The 27808-nt window shown below is 35.4% G+C and overlaps 2 pseudogenes; both read right to left on the bottom strand.

Annotated features, from left to right (window-relative positions):
• Nucleotides 1-8371: 8371 nt before the first annotated feature.
• Nucleotides 8372-13748, bottom strand: LOC143576149 (glutamate receptor 1.4-like; annotated as a pseudogene).
• Nucleotides 13749-21560: 7812 nt separating this feature from the next.
• LOC143576144 (FRIGIDA-like protein 3) lies at nucleotides 21561-24038 on the bottom strand (annotated as a pseudogene).
• Nucleotides 24039-27808: the final 3770 nt, after the last annotated feature.

Here is a 27808-nt window from a genome sequence, read left to right as displayed (position 1 = left end):
GTTAAATTAAAATGTTTCGACATGTGTAGGTTTCATTTATATTTTGTAAACCCCAATTTCAATTTACTATGGTGTTCACCAAATAGAAGTCCATGTATCCCTTTTTTACAAAACGTCTTTATGATATTACGTTTAAAAGGCTTGTCATAAATATTTTTTCGGAAGCTAAACTCGTATACCGAAAATCATACGTAACAATAATAAATGTAAAAGATGCATAATCTTTTCAGAATGTATTTGACCATGTGTTGAAATTTGTGACCCATTTGAAATGATCCTGTGACCTAAGTAAAAAAAGTTTAAAAGGAGGATTTTGCAGATTTTCATTCTTTATATAAGGTCAAATCACATTATACTTTTAAAAGTTTAAATCATAATGACTCGAAAAAAATTGATAGTTTGAAATATATGTTTGAAAACATATAAATCACTTTAATATGTATTTAAAATACTTAAAAAATATATTTGAAAACATATGACCGTATGCCATGAGTTTTATAGATTTTGAAATTATCATGACAGTGTCGGAAAAACAGTTGTCTCACGCAAATGTGAGTGGTACAAAAAATCGAATGTCTCACCTTGCAAGTTTATAATTAAAGAACGCTTCCTGGTATTAAGCACCTAGTTTAACACACAATGTAGTATGTATAGATTAGTATAAAACCAATAATCATAACAATAATCACGAGATTAGAAACTTTACACGTAACCACAATGTCTTACCTTAAAAGGCAGAGCTTTTGGATTCACGTATAAAAGTTTCTTTCGATCAAATAGGATATCGCTATGAAACTCGGGTATTATACCATCTTCTTATATAATATACACAGAAATTTCAGAGAGAAACTATGATATGGTGCAAGGAGGAATGTCCCGTTTCAAACCAATTTATAGCAAATTTTGGAAGCCGTCACGATACGCGATGGCCATAAACAAAGGGTGTCGCGTATCGCGAAGAATCTTATAGCTTAGCCGAGTCAGGCCTAGGCATGCGACGTGGCACGCCACGTGTCTCGCCACGTGTCTCGCCTGCGTAACCTCCACGTTGCGTATCGCAATGTGTTACCTTAATAGGCTATTGCGTATCACTACGCCACAACGTTTCTAGATAATTTTTACACGTCATCGCGTTACGCGATGAGAGTAATCTATACCTGTCCCGTATCGCGAGGGGAGGATTATTAAAAATCTTAATTTTCGACAAAAATACTAAGGCGGCTCGCAGCGATGCGAGCGTGCGAAGTGCAAAGTGCGCCATCAAAGCGCCACATTGCGCACTTCACCCGTGCGCGTGCGGGTGCTTCGCACCCTTCGTTAGGACTACTGGTTGTGATTTGTCTTATAAGAACATTAACATATGAGTTTTCTTTTTTATAAAGAACTCACTAGTTTTATAATATAACGATGTGGGACAATAACTTACAATCCTATTTATACCATGGTGGAAGCCTCTCCTTTTCTTTCCTCCACCAATGTGGGATGGAATTTTTTTCGTTTATTTCTTTACTTTTATTTTGTGGTTTGTTAATTCAACAATCAGCCCCGGCCACCACCAACTCCGGCCACCACCATCTTCTCTCTCTAAACTTTGGCAACCACCATTCAACACCATCAACATCGGCCACCACCATCCTCTCTCACAGTACATACCACTCAATATCCGTAATATTTTTCCAACCCACCTTCTCTTGGAGATCTTTCAGCAAATGAATACTCCACCTTCATATGTTTGAGTATAGATATATTTTTCTTTAAGATCAAAACCATAAATGCTTGGATCTTGAACACCACACATTCCCAAAACAAACAAATCACATTCCCATGAGCCGCACACCTCACATGCAAAAAAGCTCCATATAACACACCACATTCACAATGGTTAAAAACCTTTTTCAAATGTTGAATAACTACATCATTTGAGCTAGCATTATCTAAAGTCGTAGTCAAAACATTTTTTAAGCCTCGTTCAACTAAACACTTTTCGACCGCTCTCCCGATTAAAACCCTCGAATGACCAACAATTGGATAAAAATATATAACTATCTTATGCGAGTGCCAATCATCATCTTTAAAGTGTGCAGTCAAACACATATACGATAAATTTTGACCCAAAGACTAAGTGTCTATTGTTAAAGATAGTTTCGAGGATACTTTTAAAGATGTTAACTAATTGGCTCCTTTAATAAATAAAAAAAAGAGTCTATAGCAATCTCTAGTTGCGGTTGAACATGAAGGTACAACAAAATATGGATTGATAACCTTGCAGAATTCATGAAAACCTTCCCGATCCACAAAAGAAAAAGGTAACTCATCAAGAATCGATATTTTTGTTAAAGCTCTCCTAATTATTTCTTGGTTAAACTCCCATAACTTAGGAACGATTTCAACGGAACTATCTTCATCAACATGTGTTTTCGACTCAAGTTTAATTAGTTTTTGTCTTTTATCAATATTTGGAGGATACTTTTTGCAAGTCTTATTGTAATTTTGCAAAATAGTAGTCTCACTTTTTGCAAAGCCTATTATAGTGATCCGATCATTTATATCTTGTTTTTTCCATATGAGTGGTTTAAGAGTCACTTACAATGAAAGGTACACTTGAGGTTTTTTTCGTTTTTTTCTTTTTTTGCTTCTTTTGATAAGTGTTAGACATCGCCTCATTTTCAGAAAATTGCTCATAGTCAGAATCATTTGCTTTAGTATTGTCCTCCATTTCACAACTTAATCTGTAAAGAAACAAATTTAATGTCAAATAGCAATCTATAACAATTAATACCAAATTTAATGTATAACATAACTTACAATCTAATGTATACCATAACCAACAAAGTAACAGTTAACAGTTAACAATCTAGCAAAGTAACAGTCTGTAATACTTTGTTAAGTAACATATATGAATATGTAAGTAAAAAATCTTTGAAACAACCCTTATATTTAACAATCAAACAATAAATAAGTAATTAACAATTTGACAAACCAGTAATTAACAATCTATGAAACAAATATGAAAAACTTCTAACCTTATCGAGAATGGAGAGATTGCGACTTGCGAATGACGTGGTGGAGTGGAGGCTAGATCTATGGAGGAGAGTTGAGGGGGAGTCGGACGTTGGTGGTAAGTGGTGGAGGAGAGTGGAGGTTGGATCTGTGGAGAAGAGTGGAGGCTAGATGCGATTTAAGAATTAAGAAAGGAGAAAGAGAAAGATGTATGTTTTGAAATAGATTTAGGATTTCTGGATAGTGGATACTGGATATAAATTTTTTCTAAAAATATTAAAATTAATATATTGTATTCAAATCCGAACTTTTGGATATCCGAACTATCCTAAAAATCTCAAAATTGATACTGCATTCGAATTTTCGGATAGCCGAATTTTTGGATAGTTCGGATACGGATTCAATTTTTTTTTGAAAACCCCTCATGGTAATGCACTAGACAGCACTAGACATACACTGTGAAACAAAACGTTATAAATGCATTTGAACTTTCCATAAAATAAAATACATTTATACCGGTGTTGGTATCTTTGTATTTGACACCAACCCGCTTTTTGACAACTGTTTTTTTGAAAGATAAGAAGGTAAAGACTTGTTATTGTAAGGTTAAAATTTTATGGGGTGTTTGTGATTGATTATTTACACTACTTATGACTTATTAATCTTCAACACGATCTTTTGTAACGGCTCTTTGATCATCTCTTTTGATAATTCTCGAAGTCATACAACTTAACCCGTCGTTATGGTGGCTGCCATGTACTCGACCTCACAAAAAGATATATAGAGCAACATTTGGTTGTTTTTAAATAGCCATGCAACAAGAGAGTACTCGTAATAGAAACCATAAACCGTGGTACTCCATCCATCATCTTCGTCCATGTTGTGACTACTATCACTATATCCGACTAACTTCATAACCCGTGACGTTCATAATTTAACCCGTAACTCGCAGTTCATTGAACGTACCTCATTATAAGAACGTTTTCACATGGAATCAGTGGAAAATGTTATTTGAATTTATTGTTTAACTTAATTAAATGAGACAAATGATGTTAAGCGATGCTTAAAGATTGGAATTGTGAAAACACTTTGAAAACTGATTAACTTTTAAGTTGTAAAACAAATTGTAAAAAGGAGTGAATACTCCGGGTTTCAGCTTTTGCAAGTCTTTAAATACAGTTTCGTTCAATGGGACATTCTTAACCGGGACCCTATGTGTAATCTAACTTAAAGTGATAATTGAGGAACCGAACTTAACTGATTCTATTATTTAAATCATCCATCTAATTAGTTATACCCGTTTAACAAATATAAATATCATATTTTTCACTGTCAAATGACAAGTTATGTTTTAAAGAAATCAAAAGATTACAAAACCCATTATCAAGAACCAAACACAAACTGAAACCAAAAAATGTTTTATAAGAATCGTTCACTCGGAGGTGATCACTGAGGGTTTTTGCCTTGCATATTCATTTTGAACACTTTACCAATCGATTTCAATATTGAATCTATGGAAGAAAATTTGATGTAGAAGTTTTGGCATTAGGATTTTACCCCTTGTAATCTTGTATAGCTAGTCAATTAAGGTGTTTTACCCCTTGTATAGCTAGTCAATAAAGGTACCATAGGGAACCTAAATTGTGATGGCGTAGCGTTACGCCCTTACTTCAAAATCCCACATTTGAATTTTTTTTTTCTTATGTTTAAAAAAACAAAACTTGTGTAGCGTTACATCGTAGGGCTACGCCCTAACCCAATTCTTGGTGGTTTTCCTTCTTTTTTACTATAGATTAACTTTCCAACACTCCGTGTGCTAAGTACTTCTCAGGTTCGTACTTAGTATTCATCACTAGCGCGTCCATTCGCTCGTTTAAGCTTCTTTCACCTACACACAAAAAACTGAACAAAGTAATTGTGTGCCATGAATAAAAACAATTAATAATCATGATATTAAATGTTATAATTAAACACAGTATTTAACTCACTCATCAACAGCCTAGGATTGGAGTCTCGAGCATGCAGTTGTGACGTTCGTCAACTTTTCGCATTAGTAAACCGATGCATATTGTATTTCGAACAATAAATCGATGGATGCTATGTTATATTGTGTGGTTTAATGTTTATTCATGATAAATCAACTCAGCCATGTGTCACAATCAAGTTTATTATATTCATTATTTTGGGTATTCAACAAGTCTAGGGACTGAAAATGCCAAATTTCAAACTTCCAAACACTGAAACATGGGGCCATGCTTCCCTTTCCACGCCCCCGTGGTCACCTTTCTTGAATAATACAAAATGTGGTCCTGACACCTCAAAACACTAGGTCGTGCTTCCCTTTCCACGCCCATGTGGTAAGTTCTCAAATGTACTTCCTAACAAGCATTAAATGTGCATGCAAACCTCAAATGACAAGGGCATGTTTTTGCAAAGCACGGGGTTGTGTTTGACGAGTTTTCAACCTATAAATAGAGAACTTATGTTCATTGCAAAATGGATGGAATTTCACACACAAACACACACTTTGCTATTATAATCAAGCTTATTGGAGTTGATTAGAAGGCTTGAAAGGTCTCTACTCAACTAGGAAGAAGAATTATCATCTTTGTGGTTAGATTATCTTAGCTTCACCATATCTACTTCATATTTCTGTAAGATTCGTAGCTAATTGGTGATTTGTATAATCGATAATCAAATTGATATTTTTGCTATTCATATTAATCAAACAATCAAATTTTATTGGATCTTTAACATGCATACAACAATGTATCGTCTAAAATACTTTAAATTCTTGCAGGCATAGTTTATAGAATTTTCATTATTAACCATAAACAATTGTAGGCATAGTTTTGTTATTCTGGATTGGTTATTTAAAAAGTGGCAACAATTATATATTTATATTGTTATGATTTTTGTTAATATTAATACTTATGTTCATAAAAGAAATCTATAAACATGCTTTTTATAAAGTCTTAGGAATCTCTTAACATTCTATTAATCATCACACACTACAAAAAAAATGCCATCTAGTGACATACAAAAAGTTCTACTAAAAAGCAAAAAAATGTCACTAAAGACTCCTATAAGAATGTGTGGCACACAAAATAAGTGTCACCCGAAGTGGTGACGCTAAAGCCTTTTAGTGTCACTTTTTTGATATGCCGCACAAAGTTTTTTGGTTTTTAGTGGCACTTATTTTTTTGCCACTATATCAAACAGACTTCCGTGGCATAAGTTTTGTGCCCATAAAAAGTAATCCTAGTTACATATTCATACTATTTTTTTGTGGCACTTTTTTTTCTATATTATACAATATAAAATATAAAATAAAAGTTCAATAAAATTGTAAATGTATATACATATATTATAACTTCAATAATAGGTTCAATCCAAAACATACTCCAAATGTATCCGAAACATAATTTCATACAATTTTTAACTACTTTGAGGTGTATCATGTATCTATATTATACAATCATGGTTTTGTTATTCTTTTAATCGTGCAATTCAATCTATGTTATGTCTATTCATGCTATGTGTTATGTTGTGGGTATTCAATCAATCAAGTGTGAATCATTAACCTAACAAGCCATTGGTAATGATGATAGATCTATCTGGGTGATGCCCGTTCGAAGTTGACCAGTTTTGGCATTTGGATGATCGAAACCAACTTTTAGCATAACCTCGAGTGATGGAATCAAGTCAACAAGGTTTGATCACACATCATATGGTTTACTCAATCATACGTTCTTAGATAAACATTTGGCATGTTGAATTGCATTTTCAATCTACTATATATATCAATCTATGGTTGCTCACCAACTATTCATATAGTTAACCATCTTATTTTATACATGATGCAGGTACACAAGTTTGATGTTTGCTTTGAAGTTCAAAATGTAGTACCGTTATGGACCTAGGCTAATAAAACAATAAGCAGTGTTATCTTTATGCTTTGTTATTACCTTGAAACTACATATAATGCGTGACATGTTTTAATGTGATGAATGAATATTATAACTTTAATCAGTGTCATGTGCTATGAACCACCACCGTTCACGCCCTGATGTATAATCCGTCGTGGATTGGGGTGTGACAACAATGATCATACAAAATCTTAAGTTTTATACCAAGAAAGTACCTATAGATTGTTGCATCCATTGAGTAGTATTCAGATATTGAGAGAGCACTATTTGATGAATAAATAGACCGACTGTAAGCTTACAAAGAATGGATTGAATGCCATAACTGGAAGGAATATGATGAGGGGAGGATGATCAAGGGAGAGGTAATGATCAAGAAAGGAAAAACCAATGGACTAAGGCGGTAAAACTGATGACATGAAGAACCTAATATGGAAAGGCAGCAAGATGATGGAAGCGATGAGCAAGAAAACCTCAGGGGAAGGGTTGTGACTTCCATGGCAGAGGAAGAAGATTTGGACAGGAAGAAGGTATGACATATAGGAAATTGTTAAAGAAACTTGAGGTGCTACGAGTGTAGGAGGATTATGCATTTTTGTACAAATATCCCAACTTAACGCGAAGGAAGGAAAATGCAAGCTTAGTTCAAGAAGATGATGACTCGATGCTACTTTGAAGAACAAATCTTATTCAAAATAAGGGGGGAGAATGTTGGGTTAATGCTGAATTAAGTTAAAATTGTAGAGTTTGAGTTGGTTAGTTGTTGTTGAGTTTCTCGGTTAGCTTTCTTTTTGTGTTTATCGGTTGGGTTACGTTTAGCAATTCTTTCATTATTTGCTAGTTTAAATGAATTTGAGTTAGAATAAGCTTGGACGTGTTTGGTTAGGTTTAGATAAGGTGTTCGGTGAGTCGTGATTTTTGTGGCTCAAAATCGAATTGTTTTTATGTGCTTGATCCAAACTGGTTCAAGAAACATTATGCTCTACATGAGTCTTAGAAATTGATACTCTAAGCTAATTATGTGTTAAAATGGATAAATTTAGTAAGTTCTTACAAACTCGAATCCTAATTTCGTAGTATTCATAGATCTAAATGAAGTGTTAATTAACTAGATAAATTTAATGTTTCAGTCACTATCTAATTTTGTTTATCTAATTTATCCATTTTAACTTAGTCACAAAAATGACAATCCACCAATTGTCAACTAGACAGTAGCTGCATAAATCTAATTTTGCAGCTACTATCTAATTTTGTTTCAGTCACAAAACATGTACAAAATGACAATCCACCAATTGTCAACTAGACAGTAGCTGCATAAATCTGATGGCCGATACATCTTTAATGATAATTAAGCTAGCTAGCATGGCAAGATACATCTCCAATTATAAAGCTACGATTTTTACAACAAATATGTTGGGTTAGTAGTATCAAAATTATATTCCAAGTTATCTATAAATCACCTTTCTGTGCAAGAGATACCTTACGGTGGACATTAAATTTCGTCCCCCTAAAAGCGAAACAATAATAAGGATGTTCATTTTGGCACGGATTAAGTAAATTAAAGAGACGAAAAAAGCTAAACACGAAGAGGCTGCACTTATAATGAACAAACCACCAAATCTTTCAAGGCTCAAGGTTTTAGGTTGTATTGTAGACGAAGAATCCTCTGGTAACACGGAAAATTCAGTGTCAAACCACTTCTTCTCCAAAAGTTTTAGAGTTCCATCTTCTCTTAATTTAGCGATTTCCCTTGATATATCTTTTACCAGTGGAGAACCTTTTGAAAATATCTAAATGATAAAGATGTCAGTTATAAGTGTATATGGGAGAAAAAACAACCCAGAAATTATATGATACATACAAATGCAAATCCGGAAGTCACTGGTTCAGAAGAGACCATAGTGTAGTCACCATTTGAGTACTTGCCAAGAAACATCTTGATATATGGAACTTCATCAACAATAGCATCTGCACCACCATGCTTTCCACCTTTTGTTAACGAGTCAGCATACTTCTCATATGAGTAATATGGCCTTTGGTTAGAACCTGTAAAATTCGTATTGTTGACCGTTACTCCTCCAAAGAAAGAGCCACCATGAAACCCTACAATCCCCCCTTTTGAGCTATTTCAAATTGTTCCACTGTTAACAATGAAGTCAATGTTGCCGTGTAACTTGAAATCAAGATAAGCACCACGATTAACCAAACAAACATCACAAATCTTGACAGGTTGCTCACCAACTTCTCTTCTACAATAGGAACATAACACACAAAGAGAGTGTTGGATCAATTGTTGTTTGGCCCGAGTGTAAAGGCCAGCCCAAGAATTAAAAGGGGTAATTAGGTTTCTTCTTAGCTAAGTTGAGTTAACATTATAAATAGGACAACCAAGTTAGGGATTGTTATGAAGTTGATGCTACCAAGTTAGGGTTCGTCAAGATTCAAACCGAATTATGGTTTGAAAGTTGTAATAAATTTTTTGAGTAAGATTTTCTGATTAATAAAGAAGAGTTATTTATTTAGATCGAGTTTGATTATCGATCCAGGACTTGAAAGAGAGATTGGAATGATTGTGTTTCAAGACAATAATATTGTACATATATATTAAAGGGAAAGAAAGACAACGTACTCTGAGCAGAAAATATGGTCAATATGACGAGCCAAAAGATCGTTCCAATTCCTTGAGAAGGCGAGTTTTTAGATTCTTGATCCATAGCTTCTATAGCCCAGATAACTAAGCTATTGAAGATAAGAAAAGCTGTAAATGTTAGCCATAGATTTGCATTCAATGGCGTCAAGAAGATCCACATATCTTTTGTATTGGTTTTTGCTAATGTTCCTAAACCTAGGTCTGTGAAAGTTGTTGTGAAATCAACAAATTCTAATCTTTTAGCCAAGATTGTTGTGTCACCAAGGATCTCATCAATTTCCTGCTTGACATTTATAAAAATTAGTTACATTTATGAGTTACTATATGCACATTAAATATGAATTTGAAAATTCATCCAGCAAGGGACAAGTACCTTATTGAAGACCTTTTCTACAAGTTTGTCGTAGCTTCCATTCATATATGGAACTAACTCATAAGTCACTTCATATGGTAAAGCTTGAAGGCAAGTATTGAAAACATCAACACAGAACCCAGTGGCATTTGTGACTTTACTCTGATTATCATAAACTGCGTGTATGAAGGAGCTAAATGTTAGTCCAGTTCGAACACCAATTCTTAACTTTTTACCAAGACTCGTTGGCTTGGTTGAATCACTTGGAATGGTAGTAGACCCTCCAGGCCAGACAACATCTTCCATACCAGTACCATAGTGTAGAACAGCGTCGTTTAATGGAAGGAGTGTTCTCGTAATTCCCTTTGACAGTGTCCAGTATCCCACTTTTCGTTCTCCATGATCGACTGCATTTATAATCTCAAATCCATTAGAGATTACATTTCTTTCGGTGAGCCTAAATTCACCACTTAGACCTTTCAACTTTGTTTTCAAAATCTCATGTAGAAGCAAGGTGCCATTTTGTTGGACCCCAACCTTCTCAATAGACTCCGCAAGTGCCCAAATTGTGTCATATGCCCATATCGCAAGCACATGTAGCTTCCTAGAGAATTTCTTATTCCATGTATTTGTTAAGTAATGCAGTCTCCTTGTTGTTGGAACATAAGATCTAAAACCAAGTACTCCTTGAAACGACTCAATAACTTCAAATTTTGTTGATAGAAAGACATCAGTAGTTTTCTGGCTTAAAATCCATGCATATTCTTTGCTCATCATTCCTAGCCTCTTCACGTTCGGAAATAATCTGGATGCTAGTGAAGGTGACATATCTACAATGATTACCATTGTGTGAATACTCATGACTTTATGCAACACTTTAATGATTTGATCATTTTTGGCTGAGGCTGAAATGGGAATTCTGTGAGTAATTTGAATGTTTTTATCTTGGAACAACTCAAACAGATTTTGTAGTAACTCTGACCCTTGGTCGCTTTCCTCATACATATATATAACGCCCCTCCATTTATAAGATTCAACAAGCGCACATATGCTTTTGGCCAAAGAACCTTCGTCTTCTTTAATATGGAGTAGGTAAGGATATTCCGTTAGGGATTTACCAGCGAATGAAATTATAGGTACCTTGGATGTATCAGCAATGGATCCCAATAGTTCTGATCCGATGTATGTTTGTGGGCCTATGATTGTACTAACCTTAACGAGATTAAGAAGATCAAGTACTGTTCAATCAAGTGAAAGAAATGCATAGTTTTAGATTAAAAAGTCAACATGTTATTGAGTTATTAAAAAAATAATCTAGTTATTCTACATATTATAAAGCATAGAAAAGCCCATGAAATTTTAACAAACAATCTAGTTTATGTTGTTTCCTATTTCTGATTCATTGTTCCACAAACGTGTTGTTCCGGACACGCAAATCGGCCAACGCCAGACCGTCCCAGGCCTATCACTTGAAAGGTAAATCAGCCTCACTCAGTGACAAGGCGTTGGCGCTTAGGATCGTTTCGAACCCACGACCTCTAGGTTATATTGTTCCAAGTCTTACACCCCCTTAACCAACTGAGCTACATGACCTCTAGGTTATTTTTGATTTATGTGTTCCACTTATTGTTACTTGAAGAAGAGTGATCTCTATCCTTAAAGCAATTTCTCCCAAGATACAATGAGGCATTGTGTGTAGATTTGTTAATCAATTTTTGCACAAGACGATAACTCGGACGAACTTGTGAGATGTCAAATCTTGTGAATATTGAAACAAGACTGCTTGCTGCCAAAACCAATATCTTAAACTTTTGTGTTTGTTTGTTTCCGAAATTGTTTGAACCGCACAAGCCATCATGCATGTTCATGTTAGTCAACCCTAACCACAAGTCTACTCATCGTAACTGTTTGAGATTGAACCATCACGTATTCATCATTCTTGAAGCCCTGGCTACACAACTCGTTGGTCCTCATAGTGAACCAATATGAGTCGTTGTCTCTTGGTGGTTGAATTAATGTTACTAACATGAATCAAAATAGTAAAGGCGGCTCTCAAGCAGCTCATGATGACGTGTGTGTGCAAAGTGCCGCCATCTAAACCGCCGCGATATTAACCATGTAGTGCCCATTGGTCATGGGCACCTCTAGGGTGTGTCGCACCACCCTTATGGGATACCACTAGCATGGCCGGCCCAAGGGTTGTACAGCCTGTGCAACCGCACAGGACCCAAAAAGTTTTAGGCCCAAAAGAAAAAAAACTCGGGATATGCAATAAATTTATTAGATACAAACAGATGTTTTTTCTAATAAATTTATTGTTTACAAATCTTGTAGCTCATATGGTATGTTATGTTGTTTACAACCTGTGGACTCACTCATTCACGGTTACTACACTCTTTTTTTCCTTTTTTTACAAAACTTGAATTTCACTCATTTTCCTTGAACTTGAATGGGCTACAACGTTCTTTTCTTTTCTTTTCATGGCTTGGGTCAATTTCTTTGTTTGTTTAAGATCTTTTATATCATATATATATTTATATATATATATATAATATAGTTTTTTTAAAGTAAAAGGCCATAACAAAATTTATAAAATTCCAATTTCGTGTAATTCAAACAACAATAAGTACTTGTCTTTTTGTTCAACTAGACTAATCCGAGCATTTATTTGGCTTCTCTCTAAAAACAAGTTCAATATACATGAGCCAATTTTTTTCCTTGCACAGGGCCCTTGAGGTAACCGTGTCCTCATAGACGGCCATGACCACTAGTGCATTATTGTTTAAGAAAATAAGAAGCTTCCTGATTTTCTAGTTATGAATTTACTCTCCTGTGTGTGACGTAACCGTTTTTCCAATTGTCTTTTTCTTCTTATTTCCTAAGACTGAAAAAGTACTTGACTATCTTTTTGAAAATATTTGCAAACAGTTTGTTCCCCAAATGATTTTAAAACATACAAAATCAAAGAAAGCCTTTGTGTGAGCATGTATGAATTAAGTATATATTTATTAGCATATTGCAATTGCAACTCGTGATCATTGGAGAAGAAGTCAAAGGCAAATAGGTAAGAAGATTGAGATAAAGTTTGGAATCATGGGTTACTAATCGGTGGAGTACGTCCTAGGCTAATCTCGCTAGCATTGAACTTGGCAAAATGCGCATCTCTAAAAATAAGTTCAGAACAAGCGGCCTAAACAAATTGATTAACCATTTTCAATCAATTTTTTAATTTTAATAAAATAAAAGTGTAAGGAATCGTTTAAACTAAAAAATAGATTAGGTTTATCTAGTTGACTTCATTTGTTTATTTAACTAAGCTAGACTTAAAGTAGGATTATGATTGTGTTTAGTTTAATAGAGCTTGTAAAGCCTTTCCGGTGTGGCGAAATGTTTAAATGAGTCTAGGGACGGGGTTTTGTCTCCAAACTTCCGGTTTTAGTAGTTTGATCAATACGGCCACAATATTGTAAATACGAGATGTCTGATGTATATGTGTTGGATGCTATATATTTTTCCGAGTTCATCAAAGTTTAAAACCATATTGAAATCAAATAATAGCTAAAGGGGAAGATTTACCCGCCTACAAAGCTTGTAATCTGTCTCCCTTTGAGTCCTTTGTATGGACAGCAATCCTTGTTTTGTAACTATGATTACGAGCATAAAAGTCTGATATTGCCATCATAATGCTACTATGAATGGATTTACCGAGCCATGACTCCATGTCAAGAACGATCCCTACGTCTACGTCTACAAAGTCTGCGCATAATCTGTGGTTTAAAGTACAAAAGAATAAGATTAATATACAAAGGTTGGTGTTCATGGCGGGCATGGGTTGTTAATATCAACTGATGAGGCCAGTATTAAGCCACATTTAAATTTAGATGCTGGTTGGATTATGGATATAATAGAAGATAATATTTATAGACAGTGACTAATTTGAATATTCAGGTTTTAATATAGCCCAACTTATTTGACTCAATTCAAATTTAGCTAACTTTATTTCATATCAGTACTTACGCCTTACTAAAGGTGAATTATCAGCCAAATTGGCTTAAGTTTTGAGGCTATATTACCTACACATGTGTATAAACACATATGCAAACTATATTACCAGCACATGTGTGGTTGCAATAATTTTATATTCTGTGATGAACATCGCCTTATGGGCTGAAAAGAAAAAAAAATCATTATAAATCTACATGTATAAGTGAGTTGAGCCGAGTAGAAACTCTACTAATAGTTAAGCTTGAGATTCCGCTTTTCCGATAAAGAAAAAAAAAGTTAGTTTGAGCTTCACTAAAACTTAAAGGTAGAAAACTCTGTTCGAGCTTCATTGGCATCGATCTCCTTCAAAGCACTTTGAGCTCCTTGCAATATTCATGCTTAATTTGCTCCAACTGGTCTTGATTACTGTGTATATTAAAAGTTTTAATTGTATAATGTTCTTTTTTAAATTAATGGACTCTATACATTTGACCGTGACTGGACTGGGCACAATAATTAAGTAATGCCCAGAGTTATGTATGTATTATTTTAATATTGTATGGAACATACTATTAGGCTATCAAGGAGGTGGCAGAGATGAGGATGCTGAGGTGGATGTGCGGACACACTAGATTAGATAGGATTAGAAATGATGTCTTTAGGAAAAGGTTAGGAATAGTTAGCATATCAGAGAAAATAAAGGAAGGGAGATTGAGATGGTTTGGCCATGTGAAGAGGAGACCGACAACAGCGCCAGTTAGAGTAGTGGAAGCCTTCAATGTGGAAGGAAAGAGGAGTAGAGACAGACCTAAATTGACTTGGGATGAGAGAATTAGACATGACTTGACAGAGTTGCACCTCTCTGAGGACACGGTCCAGGATAGAGATTCGTGGAGACGTAGGATTAAGGTTAGCGACTTCTAGGGGAAGGTACCTAGTTAGCTTAGCTTTCTATTTAGGGTCTAGTTGGCTAGCCTTGCTCCTTGTTGTTTATGTATATATTTTATTTGATGCTGTTTTTTGATTCTTATGTCCTATTCTTAGTAGGTTTCAGATTCCTTGTTTTTTTGGTAGTTTGCTATCTATGTATTGCTAAGTATCTTTGCTTGTAGGATCTATATTTACTTTGATTACCTGTATGTAGCTTTATGAGCCGGGGGTCTCTTCGGAAGCAGCCTCTCTATTCTCACGGATATATGAAAGACTTGTCTACATCCCACCCTCCCCTGACCCTACCGATAGCGTGCTATGCGATAGGATATAAAGGGCTTGATTGATTGATTTCGTTTTTAATATTATGAATGCATTTTTTTGAATTTTAGTTTGTTTATTGTAAGAATTTAATAATATACTTGAACCTATTTTGATTCATTTTATATTGGGTTATGCTCAGTTTTTAATGAAACATTGAATGTATTATCTACTTAATTTTTATAGTTGTTCGTTTATGTTCATTTGTTATAATTTGGATATTATTTTGTGAAACTTTTCATTTAAGTTAAAGTTAAAAAAATCACTAATTTAACTAAATCCATATTGAGAAATTAAATTATGGTTTGATGATGAAAGAGTTTCACAAATAAATAAGATGTTATAAATCGTTTAAAATTATCTAGGTTTGGTGAGACCCATAACCAACTTATTATTATTATTTTTACTAAAATTGTTTATTAATTATAAATAATATCTTTTTTCTTAAAAAAATATGATATTAATTTTTAATATATCCAAACACTATTTTATAGGATTTACATATCAAATCTTTGGTGAGACTAATTTTTATTAATTTAATGAGATATTATAACCCTTTTAAGGGCTATATGAGTTTGGTAAGAGTCATACCCAAAAATTCGAGTCAAACACATGAGAAACATCCATTTACAAATAAAGAAATCTGGTGGATTAAGAGGGGGTGAGGAGCGATCAGAGAACTTTTAAAGGTTTCGTCTATATATATTTAAAATAATTAGTTTTTTGATGTTAACTAAAAACTTCATCATTAAACTACAATTCATGTTGCAATATTGAGAGAGTTAGCAACCAAAATTAACGTTCTAGAGAAAAATGAGTAAATAGCTACGGTGATTTCGTAATATATGTTATAGACATAGGAGAAACTTATATAGGGACCGGATGTTTTGACCAGTAGTGTAAATTTATGTGTTTTTTTAGTTTAAATTTACTCTTTTTCCTTCAAAAGGTTTGAGATCCGTGTTAAAACTATTTATAAATCTTGTTCCTCTCGTATCATCTTTGGCTTATTATGGGTGTTGCGGCAGGACCAACTATAAGGGAGGGTCGGGTGGTTGACAGACCCTGGCTCGACACCTTGGTAGGCCCAGATTTTTTTAGCAAAAAAATTATATAAATATATTTTTATGAAAAATATGTATCTATAATGTTTAAACTTAATTACACAACCACTAGTCTGGTATAGTCGCAAAGGGGTATGACTTTCAACCAGAAGGTTATGGGTTCCAACCTCACTTGACACATTTTAACCATACTTTACAAAAACAAAAGTTTTTTACACAACCAAATTATAAGGCAAAAAAATTAATACTTATTTAAAAATTAAATTGTTTAACCCCAACAAGATACCCCTTTTATTAAGACCAAAAAAATTTTCGACTTCAGTCCAAATTTTTTTAACCGTTCTTGAAGCCGGGCTGTGTTGCGGTTTTTAGTACTTGGTCATATTTCTTTTTGTTCTTATTCCAATGTTTACGGCAAACTTGATTAGACTTTCAAATTCCAAATCGTACTTGACTTGGAATCTTGGATGATAATAATTCGTTTACTTTTTATAGTCAACGAAATATATATATAGTCATAGGTATAGACTTTATCACAAGTACTTGACTCGGACTTTTTTGTATTTTTTAATTTGAATATGCATGGAGAATTCTGTAATATTAAGTCAATTTTTCATCACCAACAAGATTATTAATTTGAGACTTACAATGTACCATTTTGTGAAAGATTTAATTTCTAAGGATTATAAGTTTCTTTATGATTTACATTTTGTTTTTTTTTTTTCTATTGGATGTTTCTTCTTGTTTGATTCAGTTATGTATATTTCCGCAGCCATTGGGAAACCACGGTTACACATGAGTTAAATTTGGGTCTCCCAACTTGTTTGTACATTGCAGTGGCGGCCTTGAGAAACATATATATACAGGCCGAGCCAAAAAAAATATATTTCATATGCCTTAACGAACTAAATAATGTAAACAATGTTTTATAAAAGACGATTAAAGTATAGTAATAAACATAACAATTAGCAAAATCATGATATTAGAATGGGTTTATCACGGTAGTGGACTTACAAATGTTAAGGTATTCTAGAAATATATATATATATATATGTATATAATTTCGGTAATTTTTAAAAAATTTTGTGCCTCGGTCTGACGTCTACATTGTCCCTTCTTGGAGTCGCCCCTAGTACATTGCATTGTCGAAGGGGACCCACTTAACCAAAGCTGAATATTTTCATCAACCAATGAGGGTGTGAAAATGAGTTCACCTACTATTGTTTGGGGTTTCAGCTAGGACTAAAGGAATATCGTTAAGAAAGAAACCCGTCATGTTGAGAAAACCCTCATGAATTAGGTTTTGAATCTGAAACCACAAAAGTCCACACCTTACCAATCACTCTCATGTCATTTGACCAACTTATATGATTTCTACAACAAATTTTTAACAAATGATCACTTATGTTAGAACTTCAAAGCCTATCATAATGATGTCTACCATAATATTCACCTCTTTATATGATCTTATAAATTTTGTTGACGATGTAGTTGTTTTTCAACTTGTATTCTATAATCTTTAAAAGTTGTAAGTGATTTTTTCTTAGTAAGATACAAGTACAAATAACAAGAATAATCATCAATAAAATTGATAAATGAAGTATTTCAAGTTATTTAACAATTATGTAAGGCTATATGTAGTGGAGGGCTATAAATGAGCGTTTTGCACCATGTGGCGCCCAGTCAGCAAATGGTGAGTTTTTGTTTTTAGGGTGTAATGATATTGTAGCTCCATATATATATCACACACACAATCCAATATAATAATAATAAAATGGAAAGGGAAGAGCGACGATAAATATTTGCCCCCCCCCCCCCACCCCTTATCTCCCCACAAATGAGGGGGCGGGGGTGCTTGCCCTAATCGCCCAACTTTATCGCCCGTTACGGGTAGTCTAAGAAGTAAGTATAGACTATTTCCAATTCTAAATCGTAGTGACTTGGAATCTATTGATTTTTCTGATTCGTTCAATTTTATGGTCAATGAAATTTGTTGTTATAGGTATGCGCTTTATCAAACGAACTTGACTAGGAATTTTATTTTACCATTTTAAATCGTTTGGGACTATTCGAGTGAGTCTTTCTGAGACGGGATTTTAACGTCCGTATTAATTTTAAAGCGCCAGGACAGATTTTTAGGAACACCGTCAAGGAGAAAACCCACTACTATAGAAAACTCCATTGAAGCAGGTTTCAAACATGAGACCAATAGAGCCCATGCTTATCACCCTATGTCGACCAGAAAGCCAACTACGACTTGGAATCTTCCTCATGACCAGACATGCATAACCACAAGACTTGGAATCTTAACTCATATCTGTGTTGTAGAACTCACTAGGTGTTATTTGGGGTGGTGAGGTAGACACTAGCGATTAATCGATATTAATAGGGATGAATTGAATTGGAATTTGTATGTAGCTTTTCAAATATACACAATACCAAATTTTAATGTATATTTTTTTCAATCTTACCCAAATAGCGATTAATCGACCACAAGCTGGTGGGATGCCGGTTAACAATTCATCGGCACCTAGGCGGGATTTCTATAACCATAACTATAGTTTTTCTAGGTTCCTTAATTTCTAATAATCGGATATCCATCTGACTCATTTGATATTAAAGTATTTCGGCTATACTAAATCTCTAGTCGTAAGTCAGAAAGTGTTTCTTAAGCACAAGACGTGAATTCTCATAAAATGAAATTGTGAATTGTTGTTTAGAACAAACCATGGAGCTTCTTAATAAGGGGTTTAATCGCCACCATCAACTATCATAACATTTCACTGGTTGGCTATAGCCAAATTCTTTATTGATGGGCAAATATGATACGGATGACCAAAGTTAAGGATAACTAGGGTTGACAAATGGGTTGGGTCGGGTCGAAACGGGTTAGGGTCAGAACGGGGTTAGGGTCGGAATGGGTTAATTAAAAAAAGAAAAATAGCAAAACTAGTCCTTTGTGTTTGGACGTTTTTTCAACGGAAGTGCTTTAGCAAACTTAATAACATAAGATATCCTTTATATTTAAAAACTCTCTCACGTTTTGTAATTTAACCCTAACCCGGTTAAAATTTTCCAAGTCATGAGGGTATTTTTGTAACTTTACATGTTTATTTAGTAACTAAAAAAATTATGAATAACCATCCCATACTCTCTCTCCCTATCTCTTCTCTTCCTCTAAACTATGTCTCTCCCAGCCACCGTCACCTCCACTTACCACCACCACCTGCCACCGTCATCACCACCACCACCGGGGCAGACACGAAACTGGTATGTAGTAATGGGGTTTGGGCATCTTGAGGATGCTGATTTGCAATGACAGCACTGGGTACAACCCCTCCCGTTTTTCGACGACCAAAAGAAGCCCCGTTTGGTGGCGTTTGGTGATGATTTTAGTATCAGACGATGGTTGGAAGTCCAATCAGACCAACAACCAAACGAATGAAGGCACGATAAGTGTACCAAAACCTCGATTAGGGTTTTGCTTTCAGGTCTTAACGACGTGGTGGTTGTGGTTCACCGGAAACCCTAATTTCATCCCTATTAGGCTATCCGGAAACCCTAATTTCCTCCCTAATAGGCATTCTGGAAACCCTAATTTTGGATCTTAAGTGCAGTGGTGTTATTGTGGTTGTTTGGTGGTGTGGTGTGCCGGTGGTTGGCCGATGTAGTGGTATTGTTGTGTATTGAGGGCTGAGGGGGAGGATGAGGTTACTATACAAATTATTTTTAGGGTGTGTATCTGGTTGATGTATTTGAAGAAATTAAAGGGTGTTGGTTATTTTCATTCAAAGTCTAATGGTTTATGGCGGATATGAGGCTAATACATGAGTGGTGGTGGTGAATAGTGGTAAATAAAAGGTTGTGATGGTGAACAATGGTTTAAGTTATAGGTGTCGGGTGGGCGCTTATAATGTATATGTGTGTGAACCCTCGGGTGGGCAAAAGTGAAATTGCACTAATTTTGACGTTATTTTACTAATCTCGTGAAAATAACATTAAAAAGTGGTGGAAGGTTAATTAGGAATCATGTGGTGGCGTTGATGGCCGAAAGACAAGGGTACATGCACCAATCGACGGTGTCCCGATGGTTGAGTGTTATGTGCCTTATGTCCAAGGCTTGATGCAAAACTACGATCGAGCCGGGGTCTCACCGAAAATAGCCTCTCTATTCCTAAATGGTAGAGGTAAAACTGTTTACATTTTACCCTCCTCAAACACTACCATAGTTTTGTTATTCGTGGGATATACTGAGTACGATGATGATGATGATGTGTAGGGTAGATTGTGGAGATGCCATGGATAGTCTGGTGTGGTGGTGGCGGTGGGTAGCAGACGTCGGTTGACTGTGGTGGAGGTGGGTAGCACTATAGTAGAAGAGAGAGAGAGAGAGAGAGATATTATTTATAAATATAGTATTTCTTTTAGTTTCAATTATTAAATAAACATGTAAAGTTATAAAAATACCCTCATGTGCCTTGCACATGAAAACATAAAATTTTAACTGGGTCAGGGTTAAAGGACAAAACGTGATAGAGTTTTTAAATATAAATGATGTTTTATGTTATTAAGTTTGCTAAAGGACGTCCGTTGAAAAAAACGTCCAAACATTAATATTGACTAGTTTTGCTATTTTTTCTAAAATTAAATACTTTAAAACATTTAAACTACTTTATTGAAGGAAGAATCAACAAGTAAATTTATTTGACCATGGCATTTGACCTCGAAAAGTTAAACCGGGGAGAACATAGTATATGTATAGCATAACCGGACACAACTAACAACATATGCATTTATTTGAAGATTACATTTCCTAATGCAACCGGGTTTAAAACTAAACATACCCTAAACAAATTTTTTTTCTTCCATTTTCGCGTTTTTTATTTCATACTAATACAATAAACATCTGATTAATCCAACAAGGTTAACTTAACTCCTACAAGTTAAAATAAGTTTCTTACCGGTTACCGTTGCCTAGAAGCTTAGTGAAGATAAGTAGCCTGATACTAATACGAGTATACGAGTTTGGGAAATAGTGGGCCCGGTTACGAGGCATGTTGTTATAACTTATAAGTTATAAGCTAGGCATAGTAGCCATCTACCGGGAACATGGGAGTCAGGTGGGCCTAAGTAAGCATGCATGTACTGTGTTGGTGGGCCATACCTATTATTATTAGACATCCTACCATAGAAGCTCTGTCAGCAGCAATGTTAGTATGTCGGTGGTACGGTTAGCAAGATTGGAGAAAAAGAAACCAAAATAGAGGAAGAAATATTATCTTAAAACATTCTGATCTTCATTCCAAATCAAAAGTAACTAAATAGAATTCCAATTACAAATGACACCCCAAACTAAACCAAAATAGCATACCACTCCCTAACATGAAAATAACAATAAAACATAAATATAAATAATATAAATTACGTAACAGTCGGGGTGCTATGATTCCATTGGGTCGGGGTCTTTTGGGTTGAGGTTTTGCAGCTTCTGTGGCTCATTTTTTTGTAGGCCTTTGCTTTCTCCTGCTGAAGAATCCGTTTCTGAAGTGGCCCTATTGGATACTTGTCTTCAAGCTTGTGATCTTATTCTTCACTGCACTTGATGACTGCCTTTAGAGCGGATAGTACGTTCTCTTTCACTGACATCAATCTGCAATTTGAAATTTGAAATTTATATCTTAGGGATGTGTTTTAATGTAGTAATTTTGACCCATTAATGGGTTCATTTAGGTCATATTATGTATTCTATATCTAACAAGTAAACTTTAAAAACTACTTATACAAATGAAACTGACCAAATTGGTTGATCTGGTTTATTTCATAACTGATGGGCAAAATGAAATTGATCATGTGGGTTTAGGCTTGTAAACAAATCGTACGAACAAGAAGATAACATGTTCGTGTCTGTTAACTTTAATTGAACAAACGATCCAACATGAACAATTAAATGAATGAGGCTTTCTTGTTCGTGTTAATTCGTTAAGAAAATGAATGTGTTCGTGTTCGTTCATGTTTGTTTGTTAATAGTATAAACAAACAAAGACAATTGAACAAATATGAACAAACTTAACTTAGTAAATTAAAAGTAAACGAGGACATCCGTACTAAAGTTGTAATAAAACTAGACTGAATTGTAAAACGTGATATTTTAATCTGATAAAGCTAAATTAAATTGTTATAGGCCTAATTATTTTTAAACAAACGAACTTGAATAAACATAAACCAATGAACATAAATGAACGTTCACGAACATAAATGAACGAACATGGTTTTGTGTTCGTGTGCATTCGTTTAACTAATGAACTACAAATTGTTCATTTTTGTTTATTAAATAAGTGAGCTTCCTGTCGAACGGTTCACTTAGTTCGTTTACAAGCCTAAGCCTATGTGGGTTTAGTGGTCGAAAGTGACTTGATCTAATAATTAATTAAAATAACTAGGTTGTAAATCCACCGCATTGCGGCGGCGGGCACGAATTCTATTGGTATCGGTTAGGTTTGTACTGGTATTAATATTAAACCCAACACAAATTAGTTAACATATATCTAGATTAGTAGTGACACTCGTATAACATATGATACAAAAAACTAACATACTTAAAACAATGTTTGTTCGGTCGGGAAAACACGATCATTGTAGCAATGAGTCGACACGAATTTGATCAGTATCGGCTACATTTGTAATGGTTAGGACATAACTCATAAAGTAGTTCTGTCAAATTAACATATTTAAACAAAAACATGGGCGTTATGTTGACGATTCGATGCGAATTCGGTCGATATTAATTAGGTTCTAATACAATAATTTAAAAAGAGCCAAGTGGTCAACCTAACCCGTTTTGGCCCACAGCTATAAATATACCCATTTTGTACCCCACCTGCCCGACCCACCCATGTTGTAAAGTAACTGAGTCAAGTAAGCTTCGGTTATCAGTTTATTAAATGTCCCATCTTAATATGGAAAACATATATATGCTCCTAGATTTTGTAAAGTACATAAAAGTTAACTACTCAAATTAATATAACTATTTTGAGACTATTCTGAATATATTTTCTCCAAAATTATTATGTGATGCACAAAATGAGCAACAAGCCTGTGCACGAGGAGCAAGAAGGCATGAGCTTCTAATGATCGAGTTCCCATTACTTGCATCCACATCAAGATAATCTAAGCAATAACCTTCCCGCGGTCCTTAACATCTTTAGATATAACCTTTGCATCACACCTATCATTTGATAACAGACACTCCATTAACATGATACATGACGTCCTTCCTTCTTTGATCTAAAATATTTGATTTTTTTTTTCCAAAACCAGACAACCAGGATCAATCGCTGCCTTCAATGCAACTAGAATCTCCTCCTTTGTAAAAGCAAGATTCTTTCGGTTATCCGATATAAACTTATGAAGCCCCAATGCATCATTCAAGCTCCTTGCATAATTTAACAAGCCTGGGGTTCGATAGTACCTTTATCTCACTATCAGATAACTTTTTCATACAATCAGTTGCAACAGAATCGGGATGCGTGATTGTAACAACCGCAACATTCCGCTGCAGCATGCTGCAGTCTTTCCAATGCATATTCTTCTTTGGCAGCTACAGTTGCTTGACGGGTCTCGAGAATTAGTTGGGATTTTTAATTCTTTTTCTTGGGCTTCTTGCATGGTGAACCGCCTCTTAACGACTTCTCGAGCCCGTGAAAATGGTCCTCAATTTTTTTCTATTTCTAGCCGAGGGTCACGGCTCAATAACTTTCAAGCTCAGTGAACGCTTTCTGAAGTTGTTGGATTTTAGAGTTGTGTCCGTTGGAGTTGATTTATTGTAAGGCCCCGAACCCGGTGACCCTACTTTAGCGTCGGATTTACTCATAAACACAGTTCTTCAAATCAGAGTTTTTTTTTTAAAACTTTTCGCGGAATATAAAACATCAATCATTTGTTACAAAACATTAAATCTTTTCTTTGATACCATAACACAAAACTTTATTTTTAAAACATCTTTACTTCTTTCTTCAGATGCCAGCCGTTCAATCCATGCCGTGTGTCATCCTCATGCTAACTCTATAATCAGCTAACCTGCGTGCATACTAAAAGTCAGCTGCGCTGAGTGAGTTCTAGTTAATCAGGCAACATACAATTTATTCCCATATATTTCTTCCCGTATCCAAAGACACATATTACTACCTTACCCTCGTATAAATATCCATAGGAGGATCGTCACGTAATATCTATTAAAAGAACCATTACCATTACCATACTATATATAATTTCCATAGGAGGAACACTCTGTATACTTTCCATAGAAGGAACACTTTACTATCCATAGAAGGAACACTATACTTTCCATAGAAGGAACACTATACTTTCCATAGAAGGAACACTATACTTTCCATAGAAGGAACACTATCTATAAGTTATTATTTAATATCCATGTAAGGAGCTATTCACTTCCCTTGACGATACGTGCAATATCCGAAGATCGTTCACGTACCGACAAGCTTTCATTCATAATGTTCATACATCATCCTTACATTACATACAATATTAATATCTTTATTTATATCCCGACAGTACGTGCAATATCGAATATTAGTAGGGTTCGGTTCCCTAGTTCTCGAATATTAGTATGGTTCGATTCCCTCTTCGTTACCATACAACCATACATCATACCTCGAGTATTAGTAGGGCTCGGTACCCTTTTCGTAACCATACAGCCATACATCATACCTCGAGTATTATTAGGGCTCGGTACCCTTTTCGTAACCATACAACCATACATTATCATTTCTTTCTTCTATTATCTCTATCATGTTCATACACATAAACATACATGACATACTTACCTTATACATAACGTTACAACCTGACAGTACGTGCAATATCCGAAGATCGTTCACGTACCATCAAGCAATCATTCATACATTTCACATTATCCACATAAGGCATACACTTATCTCTTAGGATAAGTGTATTAACAAACATATTGAGTACGCACACAGCCCCGAAAACATAACAAGGAATGGGGCTAAAAACTCACCTGAACTCTGCTTCTTCCTCTGGTAGCTGTAAATCCCTTCTTTAATGAGCTCGGCTGACTGTACAAGTTACACGTATCAATACTCGCCTGATCTAATCTGGTGGCCTAGTATTAGCTTACTTTTACTTATCGCTTTTAATTTATTTTCTAATCGAACTTGGCTTTAGACGAAGTTAACCCTCGGGCGAACTTAGCTCTAGGCGAAGTTAACCTTAGGCGAACTTAGCTTTAGGCGAAGTTACCTGCTAGGCGAACTTAGCTTTACAACGAAGTTGCCATCAGGCGAACTTAGCTTCTGGCGAAGTGGTCATCAGGCGAACTTGGCCTCAGGCGAAGTTACCAGTTAGGCGAACTTAACTTTACAGCGAAGTTGCCATCAGGCGAACTTAGCTTGCAGGCGAAGTTCATCAGGCGAACTTAGCTTGAAGGCGAAGTTCATCGCTTTGAAGGCGAAGTTGCCCAGATGCAGGCGAAGTTGCCCAGACAGCCGCTGTTCGGTTTCTTTCCAGCATTTTGAGCGATTTTAACACCCTTTCTATGGTTCAATATCACCCACTACGCTTCCCGACCATTTTCGGTCGCTTATACACTAACAGCTTGGATCTTTAAACTTCAAAGATCAAGAATCATACCTTTTTGAGCTTTGTTTGGATCTTGTTTACTTGTTAATCACAACCAACCGCTCTCTCTCTCTCTCAGATCTGCCCGATTCTTCCCTTGGCCCGGTCGGCGAAGTTGTGGTGTGTGGTGTGTGTGTTTTGGAGTGTTAGAAAACAAATAGAATGAAAGATATTTTGGGTTTAGGGGATATTTATATCCCTTAAATCCCATGGACCTAAGGCCCACTCTCATTTAACCCATCTCCATTAATCCAAGTCCATAACCCACATCCATTACCCAACACTAGCCCGACCCATACCAACTCCTACTCTATTATTTATTTCCTGACAACCCGAGTAAACTTCCCATCTATTATTAAGTAATATAATTAATATTATTTTGGAAATTTCGGGATGTTACAAGTCTACCCTCCTTATAAGAGGTTTCGTCCTCGAAACCTGCTTAATCCTTGTAAAAGGAATACTTCCTGTATTCACATTCTTTCTTGAACCGACTTAGCTCCCTAACTTACCGGTTTATCCATTGTCTTACAATCAATGAGTGATGTTAATTAATTTTAGCTTCCTAGGTAGCCTGTCCATGAAGTCCTTGGTGATACACTTTCTTATCCAGACTTTGCAAGTGCATATCGCTTCCACAAGCATACTCTTCTTTCTTGTCCTTTAAATAGAAACATTGCACTTACTATCATTACACTTAGCACTGAATGATCATTCCGTCCCATTACAACCTTTAGCAAATATACTGCTTTGCAATACGTTCAAAACATATTAATTCCAAAAAAAAAAAGGAAACCTCTTCAGTTTCTTCTTAATGGTTACTTCTTAGAAATCCCTTTGTCTATTCCTTGAGAGAGAACACTTCTTGCAATTCTTAAGCGCATCCATTGCATAACTTGTCGGAGAACTCCTTAAGTCACCACTTATACCTTCTTTCATTTTCAGCTCTGCATCAACATGTAAGGTTCATGAGTTATAGCTGTCCAAGGTAGCTTGATCATGAAGTCCATGATGATACATCTCCCTCTTTCTTGAATAATCAAGCCTCACGTTGTCCTATGAATCCATTGTTGTTTGCCGTTGCATATCAGGCTGCCTGACCTATCGTAACCAATTACCTTAACCGACTTCCTTTCTGGCATGTCTTGACTTTCTTTTATAATACCATTCTATCCTTTCCATTCCAGAGGACTTCCTTCCATGATCACATGATTATCAATTACTCACTAATCATTTGTGCCAAGACTCGTCTAAACCCTATCTACGCTTTCCTTGCATGTCTTTCCACCTTTTGTCCCTGGTTTCTAGCATCCTCTTGCGGTGTGACCGTCGGCTCCATATTCGTAACACATGGGGTTGTTCTTATCTGTGTATGCAAAGTATCAAGTATATCCATAGCTGTCACATACCATGGACTCATCTTCATTTGACTTCTACTTAAGCATGTGACTTCCATTAGTATACGCCTTCATTATAACCGACATCTAGACTTATGACCTTCATCCAAAGACTTAAACATTATCAACTCATTCTTACCTTCTATACGAGCTTTAAGCTCAAACGTCAAATCCAGTCCCAAACGACATCGAACTCTCTTAAGGTCAATCATAAAGAGTAGCAAGGAACTCGCATCCTTCTAATTCTACCTTACAATTCTTAACCATCCTCATATTTTAACGAAAGTATCGCTAGTGGTCTCTTCCATATGGTCTCAGGTACACAACTAGATTCTTCTTAGCGTCTTCTTTCATATTCACTACACTATGTAGCCTCATCCTTTCATGCATGTTTACTCAGGATATCTTGACAATCACCGTCCTTCTCAATCACCTCCGCTTCCTCATCATTCGCTTCGTTACTCCCGATCCCAGCAAGTTCCTTTATGGAGTTAACCATTGCAGACATACTACATTTCTTGACTCAT

This window comes from Bidens hawaiensis, unplaced genomic scaffold, assembly GCF_021521415.1.
Source record: "Bidens hawaiensis isolate Kalapana, Puna unplaced genomic scaffold, B.hawaiensis_p1.1 tig00028004_1, whole genome shotgun sequence".
In the NCBI taxonomy this organism is placed as follows: domain Eukaryota; kingdom Viridiplantae; phylum Streptophyta; class Magnoliopsida; order Asterales; family Asteraceae; genus Bidens; species Bidens hawaiensis.
Note: the sequence above shows the minus strand (reverse complement) of the source record. Positions and strands in the feature narration are given on the sequence as shown.